Source organism: Sminthopsis crassicaudata, chromosome 3, assembly GCF_048593235.1.
Source record: "Sminthopsis crassicaudata isolate SCR6 chromosome 3, ASM4859323v1, whole genome shotgun sequence".
NCBI lineage: Eukaryota > Metazoa > Chordata > Mammalia > Dasyuromorphia > Dasyuridae > Sminthopsis > Sminthopsis crassicaudata.
Genome location: NC_133619.1, coordinates 27443520 through 27456784, shown reverse-complemented (window position 1 = coordinate 27456784; position 13265 = coordinate 27443520). Strand labels below are relative to the sequence as shown.

Sequence of the window (13265 nt, the reverse complement as noted above, 5' to 3'; positions counted from 1 at the left end):
GTAAACATTAAAGACTAATTATAAGGAACTCAATGAAGTCAAACTGTTTACTTCTTATATGGGAAAATGTTATTAGTACTCTTAAGAATGTTATTACTTGGGTAGTTTGAAAGAGCATAAATAGAAAGCGTAGGGTGATCGGATGATTCTAACAAATAAAATTGCATAGGGAAAGGTAAAATTGAGCAATCACCTCATATAAGGTGTGAATGTAAGAACTGTTACAGTGGAAGCAGGTTGGGTGGAGAGCAAATAGTGTTGAAACTTTATTTTCATCAATACTGAGAGAATAACGTATACATCTAGAAGGGTATAAAAATCTTCTAAATTTATAATAGGAGGGAGAGAGGGGACAGTTTAAAAAGAGAATTATACACCAAGTAGGAGGGAGGATGGGGAAGAGGATAAAGGAGGGATTCTTATGAGAGTCCATAGTTTAAGGAATTGGAGGGTAAAGAAAAAGGCTTTTTAAGTGAGAGATTCTTTAAAAGCATGTGAATTAGGGAGGTGGTAGAAATAAATCAGACCCGTGGGAGTGAAGTTTAAAAAAGAAGAAAAAAAAGGATGAGGATAATAGAAAAGAAAAATAGATGAAGGTAAATATCCAACTAGTAATTATAATTTTGAATGGGAATGGGATGAAACCCATTTAAACAGAAACAGATTGCAGAATAGATTAAAAATCAGAATCTGATTATGTTGTTTTAAAGAAACACATTTAAAAATGAGATATTCGTACAGAATTAAAGGGCTGGAGAAGAATTTATTATGCTTCAGCTGAAGTTTAAAAAAAAAAGCAGGGAAGCAATCATGGTCTCAAAATCTAAAATATTTTTAAATAAAAAGATAAAACAGGTAAACCACATTATGATAAAAAGGTACCAAAGAAAATAAACCAATAACAATACTAAATCTATATGTAGCTAAATTTTTAAAGGAAAAGTTGGATGAATTATAGGTGGAATATATGGAAATATAATAGTGAGGGACTTTAACCTTTCTCCTCTCAGAAAAGATAAATCTAACAAAAAGAGGTGAGTAGTATCTTAGATAAATTAGATTCAATAGATACCTGGAGAGAACTGGGAATAGATAGGAATACACCTTTTTCTTAGCAGTACATGGTACCTTTACAAAAATTGATCATATATTAAGGCATAAAAACTTTATGGTTAAGTGCAGAAATGAGAAATGTTAAATGCATCCTTTTCAAATCACAGTGCAATAAAAATTATATTTATAATAAGGGAGCATGGAAACAGATTAAATGCCCTCTGTATTCCGAGAGAGAACAAGGGAGACTGAATGTGGATTGAAGCATAGTATTTTTTTCATCTTTTTGTTTGCTTTTTCTTATGGCTTTCTCTTTTTTTGGTCTGGTTTTTCTGGCACAACATGGCAAATATGTAAATATGTTTGAAAGAACTGCATATATTTAACCTACATCAGATTGCTTATTGTCTCATGGAAGAGGGAAATAAGAGAGGGAGCAAGAAAAATTTGGAACATTAAACCTTACAAATATGAATGTTGAAAACTATCTTTACATGTATTTGGAAAAATAAAATACTATTGGGGAAAAAAAAAACAGAGACTAGTCAACTTAGTCTTAAAGAATATTTGGGTTAAAGAACAAATTATAGAAACAATAATTTCATTCAAGAGAATGACAATATTGAGACGAAAATATCAAAAGTTATGCAGCAAAAGCAGTAAATAATGGAAAATCCAAATGGTTCATAAATAAAATAATGAAAGAGTAGCCCAATGAATTAGATATACAGTTTAAAAAAACAACAAACAAATTTAAAATCCCCAAATTATGCACTCAGTTGGAAATTCTGAAAATTAAAGGTGAGATTAATAAAACTTAGTATGAGAAAACCAGTTAATTAATAAAACTAGAAACTGGTTTTATGAAAAAAGGAAAGAAAACCAGATCACTAATACTAAAAATGAAAAAAGTGACTCTTACTAATGATGATGAAAAGTGAAGAAAGAAAAAAATTATGAGTTTTGTCCCATTATATGCCAACAATTTTAATAATTTAAATGAAATGGAAGAATTTTATAAAAAATACAAATTGCCTAGATGAACAGAAAAGGAAATAGAATGTCTACATAAATCTGTTTTAGAAAAAGAAACTGAACAGGTCATAAATGAGCTTCCTAAGAAAAGAAAAAAGACCAAATGGATTTACAGGTAAATTCTACCAAACATTTAAAGATCAATCAATTTCAATATTAAATTATTTGGAATAAAAGGCAAAGAAAGAATCTTACCAAGCCATTGCTATGAAAGAAAAAAATGACACTTGTTACCCAAACCAGAAAGAACAAAAACTGAAAAAGAAAATTATAGAACAATTTCATTAATGAATATGGAAGCAAAACTCCTCAATAAAATACTATTAGGAGACCACACCATTATACACTGTGACATTGTGATCCAGTGGGGTTTATAACAGGAATGCAAGAATGGTTTAAAATAAGGAAATTTATTAACATAATTGATTATATCAATAACAAAAAATAACAATCACGATTATATCAACAGATGCAGAAAAAACTTTTGATATAAAATACAACACTATTGTGTTTAATATTCCTATTAAAAATATTTGAAAGCATAAAGGGATTTTTCCTTAAAATGATTGGAAGTATCTACTTAAATCCACATCAGCGAGCATTATTTACAATAGAGATAAGCTAGAGTTCTTCCCAATAAGATCAGGAGTGAAAACAAATATATCCATTGTTGGCAGTATTATTCAATATAATATTAGAAGTGTTATCAATAGTAATAAGAGAAGAAAAAGAAATAGAAGGAATTAGAATAGGCAATGAAGTAATAAAACTATCTCTTTTGCAGAAAATATAAGAATATACTTGGGAAATCCTGAAGATTCAATTAAAAAGCTAGTGAAAATAATAATTTTAATAAGGTAGCAGATAAAATAAACCCACATTTAAATTATCAGCAGTTTCATACCTCCAACAAAATCTTGAAAGAAGAGAGATACTCCATTTAAAATAATGGCATATAGTATACCAAAACAAACCTAGGAACTAAAGTCATGGTTTTATATCAAATCCTTTTTATATTGTACTGTGTATGTGAAAGTATTCCTTTTTGTGTGTGTGTTTTTTTAAGTTCAAAATTTTTAAAAATTAATAAAGATATTGGTATAGTTTTCTGTTTTGACTTCCGAGTTTAGGGACTTATGTCAAAGAAGAAATTTTGTAAGATCTCTTTTCCAATTTTTTGAAACAGTTTGTGTAGTATTGAATTCTTTAAATATTTGGTAGAATTCACTTTTAAATCCATGTGGCCCTGGAATGATTCTTCCACCCCATAGGAGTTCATTTATAGATTGCTCGAATTTCTTTTTCTAATATAGAGCTACTTAAGGACTCATTTCCTGGTCTATTAATATGGCAACTTTTATTTTTGTAAATATTCATCTGTTTCATTTAGATTATCAGTTTTATTGGCATGTGGCTGGAAAGAATCTCAATAATTTCTTTTTCATTGGTTCAGAACCCACTCTTTTCATTTTTGAAGCTAGAAATTTGGTTTTCTTTTCTTAAATCAAGTTGGCTAATAAATTATCTACTTTATTGGTTTTCAACCTCCCCAAATCTCAGTTTTATTAATGATTGTTTTTTTATTTTGTTAAACTTGCTTTGATTTTCAGGATTTCTAGTTTGTTGTTTAATTGAAAGTTTTAAATTGGTTGGTTTTCTAGCTTTTTTAGTTGCATGCCCAATTCATTGATCTGTGCTTTCTCTTATCCTGGAAAAAGCATTTAGACATAAAAATTTTCCTCATCAGGCTTTACTGCATCTCACAGTTTTTAGTGTTTTTTCATTGTTTAATGTAATTTAATGAAATTACTGTTCAAATTTGATTTATTCTTTGACTCTTCCATTCATTGGATTTGAATTAGTTTCCAATTTTTGATCTTTCCTCAAATGATCTTTTGCTGAATGTAACTTTTGCTGAATAATGACTAGAAAATTATGCATTTACTATTTCTGAGTTTCTGTCTTTGTGAGGCTTTTAAACTCTACAATATGGTTAATTTTTGTGACGATACCATGAAGAGCTAAAAAAAAATTAGTTATGGTCCTTTCTTTTTTCATTCAGTATACTCCAGTGGAATAGCATGTCTTAATTTTTCTAAAGTTCCATTTAGGTTTCTTGTTTCTTTTTTGTTATTAAGATTTATCTAGGTCTCAGAGAAAAAAAACTGAAACATCCCTCCTCTACTATATTTTTACTGTATTTCTCCCTATAAATTTTTTCCTTTAAAAATTCACATGCTATGCCATTTAGTACATATTGACATTAACATACATATATCACATATACATTAATATACATATATAATACATAATGATATTAATTCATTGATACATTTAATCAAAATGTACTATTTTTTAAAATCAAGTCTATTTTTGCTGTTGCTTCTTTTATTTCAGGTGAAGTATAATAGTTTCTGCCCTTCAAATGTGTATTTTTTCTGTTTCAAGTTGTTTTCTTGTAAATAACATGTTGGATTCTAATGTTTCATGGGTGAATTCATCCCATTCCCACTCAGGAATGACTGCTGTTTATTTTCCTCCATTCTATTTTTATCTTTCCCCTCTCTTTTTTCTACCCTTTGTTTAAGAGTTTATTTTGCTTCTGACTAGTCCTTTCCTCAATTTAACCCCCATTTTATTCTTTCTCCCCTTCCCTTAAGCCTTTTTCCTTTTCCCAATAGGTGAAATATATTTCAGTATCCAACTCTGTATGTGTGTATTTTCTTCTATGAGAAATGAAGCCTGAGTGTTTTTTACTCCCCCTCTACTTTCTTACTGCATAGATTCCCTCCATACCTCATTTATGAAACATTCCCCATTCTTCCTCTTTCACTCCTTTTCCAATATTCCTCTTCCTTACCCTTTCCATCCTTTTTAATATTATCAAAACAAAAGACTTTTATCCAAGTAGACTCCTTCTCTGGGTCCTGATAATGCTAATGTTCTCAAGGTATTTGTATATAATTTCTCGATTTAAAAATGTAAACAGTTTATCATGATTACATAAACAATGTAAACACTATTTAGTCCCTTATGATGCTCATTCATGTTCTAACTTTTGATGATTCTTAATTCCTGTATTTGTATGTAAAGTTTTTTTGAAGCTCTAGTATTTTCATCAGGAATGTTTGGAAGTCCCGTGTTTCATTAAAAATCCATTTTCCTCCTATAAGATTATATTAAATTTTTCTGGCTAAGTTATTCTTGGTTGTGAGATGAGATAATTTTCTTTCTGGAATATAATATATCAGGCTTTCCACTTCTTTAATGGTGGTGGTTACTAAATCTATGTGTTCTTAGGATGGTTTCATAGAATTTAAATTCTTTGTTTCTAGCTCCTTGCAGCATTAAAAAAATTTTTTTTGACCTGTAGTCTTGAATGTTTTTATTGTAGGTAGTTCTATTTTGGTAGTTTCTTCCAGAAGGTGACTACTGGATTCTTTCAATTTATTCTTTGCTCTCTGGTTCTAAGAAATCTGAGTAGTTTTCTTTTGTGACTTCTTAAAATATGTCTAGGTCATGGTTTTGAGGTAGTCCCATGATTCTCAAATCCTTTCTCTTCAGTCTGTCGGGTTTTGTTTGTTTTGTTTTGAAATACCTTGTATTTTCTTCTATTTATTCAGTCTTTTGACTTTATTGTTAATTTCCCCCCCCCCCCCCATCTCATGTTGTCAATAGCTTCTCTTTATAATCCATTCTAATTTTCCAGGAATTTTCTTGAATAAGATTTTTGTATTTCTTACTCCAAGTTTCCAAGTTCTTTACGTGTTTCTTCTATAGCTTTTTTTTTTTTTCATGTGGCTCTTAAGATTTTTAGCTCTTCTTAAATTCTTCCAAGAATTCTTGGATTTGTTTCTAGTTTGCAGTTTTCTTTGAAGCTTTGTTTGTAAATATTTTTGAACCATTCTCATTTGCTTTTTGAGCTCCCTTGTCCCCATAATAACTCTTATGGAAGAATTATTTTGTTTATTTCTCCATCCTGCTTCTTGACCTTAGATGTTGTTAATGTTGGGCTATGCACACTTCGGGGTGGGGAGGGGGAGCATGTCCATCTAGCCTGAATTGTTTTTTATCTTTAAAGCTCTTTTGCTTTTTTCCACAGTGCAGGATGGGGGCCTATTGTCAATATTCCCAAAGTGATGTGATCTGGAGTGAAGACTGATCACTGACCCACTCTCCAAGTTCTGACTAAGCTTTGGTTCTATTGATTTGTCGTCTCTTGGGCATTTCAATAGATTGCTGTTAGCGACAGATACTATAAATCTACTGAGTTCTGCAGATAAAATGTAGGCTCTCCTTTGGTTTGTGACTCCTCCCCTAGTCATTTCACTACAAATTTCTACTCTGAATTTCCTTATCTTTTGTTCCTGAACTTACTCCTTGTCTAGTACACAACTAGAGCACAAAGAACAGAGGGACATAAACTCCAAAATCAAATCCAGATAAATGATTTGAAGAATAATTTTAATTTCATGTTATCTTCTTCTAAAGAAGTTCTTTGATGCTTCCCTCCTTGGAGATCAAGGTTGATACCAGTTTTCAAAAGTAATGCCAATGGAATATAAGTTCTCTTGCAAATTAGAAAAGATTTGGAGGATTCACCCACCAGCTAAATATCAGGAACAGAATACCTGTGTGAGCTTCTCTTATTTCCTCAGATTACAATTGAGTGGGTGGAAAGGGCAAAAGGTGTTTCAAGTACTACAGTTTTAGACTGTTTACAAACATCAAACTGTTGGTACAAAATATGTAAGATTCCAAGAGCAGGTTTACCACTCTACCACAGAAGGGGCTGAATTTAGTTACCAAATGTATAGTTACACTGATGCACTGTATATGAGTACTCTTATACTCTATACAAAGAGTAACTGAACTATATTCCTATTGATGTTCATGCTTTAAATCAAAGGAAGAAATGAAAAAAATGAAGTCAAAATGGAAGGGAGGCTCAGAGAAGAATTATACTCAATCATTGCGTATCACTATCAATAGGAAGACATATTTGCTGAAGATATTCTCCAAGGTCAGGATAGTAATCACAGACACTGAAACACCACCTTTAATGTTTATAAGGCCCTTACACAGTTGACTTCATTTTATCCTTACAATCATCCAAGCATTATACAGCCTGTTCCAAAGCCTTAAAACACTTCAGCTCCATGGCCAAAGAAGAAATCTCTCAGTAGAAAAAAGAGAAAAGAGAAAAGAAGTTCTTGAAAAATGCAGCAGATAAACAATGTTTTTGCATGTGTCCAAAATACATATGTTGGGCAATTATTTACTGACACACCCTGAATTCTGAATTGAAAAGAACGAGTCTAAAATAGACAAAATATACAATGCCTGCAGTGATCTCAAGTCTCATCCGGTTTGTAAAAACTCATCTTTTCCTACACCAATAGTCTTTCCCTAGTGATACAGTGGATTCATGGATTATCATCATCTTCAGTCAAAGTTAGTGACTCAAAGCAATGGAAAAACAAATGGCAGATGGATCTTTTCTCTTGATGTTTTTGGTATACCAATCTTTTTTGTGGGGGAGGGGGAGATTGAGAAGGAAGTTTTTTTCCATTATTTTCATGACCTCCCTTTACTGCTGAAAGACTAGACTGAAAAACAGACTTAGCTTCTTCATATTGGGAAATGTAAAGTTCAGTTATCTGGATTCCTGCCCAATACTCTGTTCCAGTGCCCTTCAGAACCATTACATCCCATATTGGTACCATATATAGTTGTTGTTGTTGTTTTTTTTTTCTGTATCATTCCTGTACCTGGGCAGAAATAACATCTGCCTCTGTTCATGGGGTGTTTTGCAGTTACTAGAGCCTTTCATTGGTAAAGAAGCAGTACATTTTCAACTTGCCAAGAGACAGCTGAAGCAGATGGAATGGATACTATGACATGTAAGTGAATTGGATTGAAGTGAAAGAGGGCTGTGCAAGGTCACCTTATTCGCTGGAGTCATCTGGATCCAGTGACCAGATACAGACCAAGATGACTGGAGTTGGTCCTCAGGTCTTATTAAGTATTTACCAAAACCCTTAATTTCTCAGTACTCCTAGAAAGCATGGTAATAGACATTCACAAAGCCTTTAGGGCTGTCAAAAACACTATATAATTATCTCATTTGATCCTAACTTTGTGAGCTAAAGACACTGAAAACACAGAAGGCTCTTCACTCAGCCTAGGGAAAGGATTTTCCTAATATGACATGGCCTCTTCTAACTCCAGATCTAACTCCTCTCTCAGCCCTGCAGGACCTCCAATGTCACAGCATTCCCATTTTCATTTCAGATCATCTTGCAATCTCCTCTTCAAGTAACTATTTCCAATTAGCCCTTTATTTTCTCTCTATAAGAGACATATGACTTCATTTAAAAATGCCCAAACTTCAAAGCTTCTTTATCACTTTGCTCTTCAGCCTTAATGAAACTTCTCTTTTCCTTAGAAGACCAGAATTTGTGAAAGTGTGGATCCTTTCTTCTTGGAAATCTCTTATATTCTCAATACCTCCCTTTTTGCAAAAGGTATTAAAAACTTAGATAGTTTCTCCACTTTTTACAGGCAATGAAAGAAGACATCATGGCTGCAAGGTTTATTTGGCTTTTCTTTTTATGGCTGTGATCTCTCTGTTGGGCCTCATGTATTGACCCCATCAAGTATAGTATCTAAAGATAAATGCCAAAGTTCCAGCTTCAGGGGTACAGTACAGCTATGGATATGTGTCAGAGATACCCAAAGAAGTATATAAACGGAACATCTTTCCTGCTTTTTCTGCAGAGCTGGGGAGAGGACCCCATAGGTATGGAATATCCTAAAAGATTTAGGAAACTGGCCAATGTGCTGATTTTGCTTTTATTCCTCAGCTTCTTGGAAAGATTGGGAGGAGAAATACTATCGAAACAGGCAACTGAGAGGCAACTGTGTGTAGTAGATAGAAAACTGACTTTGCATAGGGGATGGCTTGCTGGGGTGACCTGGGGCCAAATTACTCAAACCTCTCAGTGCCTTGAGCAATTCCCTAAATTACAAAGAAGGTATGGATCCAATACCAATGAAGTCATAGATACTATGATTATAGGTAATACATGATAATTCCTATTGAAATAAAAAATATGAAGAAATACTTATTTTTTTTAAGTGCAGGTTAAAAACAATCCTAACAAAAATATTTTTGGTCAGATTCATAAAAATGAAGCTTTTTTGGTGTTGATCATATGATTTGGAATTTTGTTTATCACTTTCCCAGGAATCAGTATTATAACTTTCAAAAATGATTGCTAACTAAGATTATGCTTATTTAAATTATCTGAAATTTGGCTATTAATGTTTTCTGTTGTAAAGGACCACTCTCCCTTGCCTTCTGCAATAGTTGGCCAGCATGCTTGGACTTTTTTTGCCCTGGTATCCCTTTTCCATACTGGCAGCATCTTAACAGAAGTGTTCCCTAGGCCTGGGTCTTCCAGGAAGAAGTCTAAGTGATGAAAAGAAATGAATCCGGAACATCTGTTATATAACTTTGTAGGCTTTTACAAGTGGGGACAATTTTTGGTAATTTTTTGCCCTGCGTTCACTAATCCACTGCTTGACAAAATTTTTTCACTCAACTAAATTTAATGCTCATTGGTGAAAAGAAAAACTTAATTTTTCTTTTTGTAATGAATTCTTTTCTTCAAGGCCAGAATACTTTTTAACGATTTTTCCCCCTCCTGTCTGATTCAGAAATAAAGTAGCAATATACTCACTTGCATTCATAAGAAATAGAAATGATTTTCGATCCCCACAAGATCTCCAAGGATAACTTTTCATCTTAAATGATTCTCAATAAAAAATTACACATGTTTTGCTGCCCTCTTGCAAGAGATTTCATCCTTAGTCTAGAAGCCAAAAGTTCAGTTTGACTATTGGATCATGGATGATGACATTTTGATCTGCTTGAGTTTTTAAAGGAGAATAGAAATTTTATTTTACATGGAGGAATCACCCCAACCTTGCTGGTTTCCTACTTTGAAACCAATCAAGATTGTAATCAATCAACAGATTTATCTTTTGCATCTAAGTTCCAAGTTTCTTGTGACTCAACATAGATCTTCACTATATAAAACAGGTTCTTAAAGCTAATAGATTTAAATAACGTGCAATATATTTTAACTTGGGAGAAAATCCTTGATATATATATATATTTGTTAAGAAAAAAATTGCAACTGGTTGAATGTATTTTTGTTGTTGCACCATGAAAACAAGATACTGGCATCAAATCAGTTAATATCCTAATATTAGTGATATAAGTGAGAAGCCCAAAACTTAACTGGTATCTGGAGCATCTATTTAATTAGACAAGTATGGTTTCGTCTTGGAGATTTACAACTTGGCCCACCACACAAATAAGAAAAACTGTTCAATGATTGATACACTAACAAAAGTTATTCAGATGACTGATACGCAGACTAAAAATATTTACCAAATAACACCTGGCATACCACTGAGTAAAACAGTTTGCTAAAAGGTTCTGCATCTTACTGAAAATGTACAAATGAGAATAATTAAATACTTACTATATGCCAGGCACCATACCAACTGTTAAGGATATAGATATAAGCAAGTGAATCTCTCCCTGTCTCCAAGAAGCTTACATAGAGAAAGGTAACACAGGAGAGCCTGCCTTGTTAAACAGCACACAGGATGGGATTCAAAGAGCATATTCTAAGAACAAGCCAACTGCTGACTTCTCACAACTGTCTCCCCATTTTTCTTCCTTAATTTAACTAAAACATTTTATCACCACCTCATGTTACATAATTTGTTTTTTTTTAAATCACATCATGTAATAATAGTGGATGATAAATTCATTTGCATTACTGAATTCAATATACAAAAATTACATATAAAACACCAAGAAATTTTCATGTGCCAAAATGTGTGTCAACACTAAAATGAATTTCAGTATGAAGTTAAACATATAGGTACACTTACTTACCAAGAATTAAACAATCAATAAACATTAGTAACATAAACTATATAATAATCATTTGCAGAAAAAGTCAGTTGTCATTTTTCATAAATGTTATTACCTATTTATGGCATGGTTCATAGAACTGAATTAAGAGTTGAAATGCCATCTTTAACATTCATCATTTAATCACTTAGCCTCAGTTTCCTCAAATACAACATGGGAATAATAACTATAGTGAAATAATATATACAAGCTGCTTTATAAACTTTAAAATTTGACACAAATGTCAATTATTATAATACATGCAAATATAATAACAAGAATCCCTATTATTGTAAATATACTATCAAGCTTTAAGGCTTGCCAAGTATAAGTATGTTGACACACAAAGGATCATAAATTTTGTTCTAGAAGGGAACTTCAAGGTCTGGTCCAACCCCTTGATTTTACAGACAAGGAAACTGAGGTCTACAGCAGTTAAGTGAATTTTTAAAGATCACCCAGATCGTGACTCCTCACCCAGAACTCTTTCTATTGCATTATATGACCTAACTTTTCCTCATACTAATCCTGCAGTGTGTTTTAGTACCATCTCTGCCCACAGATGAGGAAACTGAACTCATAGAAATTAAGTGATTTGTTCTGAGTACCAGAGCTATTAAAAGTGTCTGAGGTGGGGCCCACAGTAGGTAATATTTTTGTTGGTGTTTCTGAAATAGTTACACAATACATATCAATACCCTGACTTCTTATCACTCCAATTCTACAAGAGGCTTCCCTTCCTTCATTTTAGGGTCAATTTACATTAGCTTGCACAACAAAGCATAGTTATCTCAAAGAATTAAACACTGGATTGTGTCTACCCAACATTTTCCATGAGTTTTGTTTCTAAATAGCACTTAACCAAGAAAACTGATTATGGCTTGAGTTTCAATTTTTCAACCTCAGGAAGTTTTTGTTTTAGCTCAATGAAAATCCTGTTATTTATTAGATAGGAGGGAAGAAAGGAAGGAGACTCCATTCCCCACAGGATGGATGAATCAATCATCTCAACTTCTCTCTCTAAGGTAAGTCTTCCCCCTCATTCTTTCCATGTACTCCTTGTTCTTAAGATAAGGTGGGCTCAGCCAATTTGGTCCTTTCTCAAAGCCCTGATGCCACTGCTCACCGGCCCAGCCTAACTGCCAGTTTCCTTTGAAATTAAGAGAACATTCATCTTTCAGGCTTTGTTTTGTTTTCAAAGCAAAGCTGTTAATCTATATTTGAAGTTGAAGTTTAAAGAGAAGGACTACAGTGATTTGATTGGTTCATATAGACAGAGGTGTTCATCTGTCCACTTCTTTCCTTGAGCAGACCCTTTCATTTTGAGCTATGTGGATAAACAGGAAACAGCCATCACTGAATGGCAGACCATGTAAAATCACTCATGCCTTTTTTGTGTTCCAAAGCTGATAATCCACTGGAAACCAAAGGTTGCCTCCTACCTTGGGTTCAAAAGGTGTCAAATAAGAATTGTCAAATAAGAATTAACAAATAGCTCTCTGAAAGCTCATCAGGTATCCTATTTTAAGGAATAATTATAAGCAATGCTATCGGAATTTCACATTTATCCTATATTCAAAAGCAGATAATTATTAGGACATCCATTTTAGCAACTTGTTCTTGAAGTTAACAAAAAATTTCACTATTGCCATATTTTTAGAAGAGTACTTTGTCTTTCCCATAATTTTTCTGCTATGTTCTAAATTCCTTCAATTAACAACTCTCCTAAAATAAAAAGGAAGGCATAAAGAACTACTCAAGTGAAAAAAAATTTCTTATACTGACTAAGTATTAGTAACATTTGAAAATTACTTTTAAAAGACATTAAATCATGGTAAAAACATGTATTTCTGCTATAAGGGATTTTTAACCAGTATCCAGACACTTGTTTAAAAAAAAAAAAAAAAAACTCTCATAGAAGTAGGTGAAGTTTACATGAAAACATCTCTTAGTTGGCTTAAGAGCCAAGAAATGTTTAGAACATAATTTAAAAATTAGTACACATGACATTAATTTAATGTAACACAGTTAAGTATATCAAGTGTAGTCATTTCCATGAATTCTGTAAACAGCATATAGAAAGAATTTTGTAGGGTACACTATTTAATTATTGCTGCAATAGAACTATATCAGACTCTGAAAAGGTTAAAATAATTTTGTAAAATAGTATTAAAAATAATCT

General features: G+C 32.5%; 1 protein-coding gene across 1 annotated transcript in view; it reads left to right on the top strand.

Annotated features, from left to right (window-relative positions):
* The window catches only part of LRRC34 (leucine rich repeat containing 34), a 38204-nt gene that overhangs the window by 21843 nt on the left and 3096 nt on the right, over nucleotides 1–13265 (top strand). Inside the window, exons 13-14 of the mRNA XM_074298165.1 lie at nucleotides 7905–7991; nucleotides 12033–12108. The gene's annotated coding sequence lies outside the window, so the exon portion shown is untranslated. The remainder of the gene's footprint in view (nucleotides 1–7904; nucleotides 7992–12032; nucleotides 12109–13265) is intronic.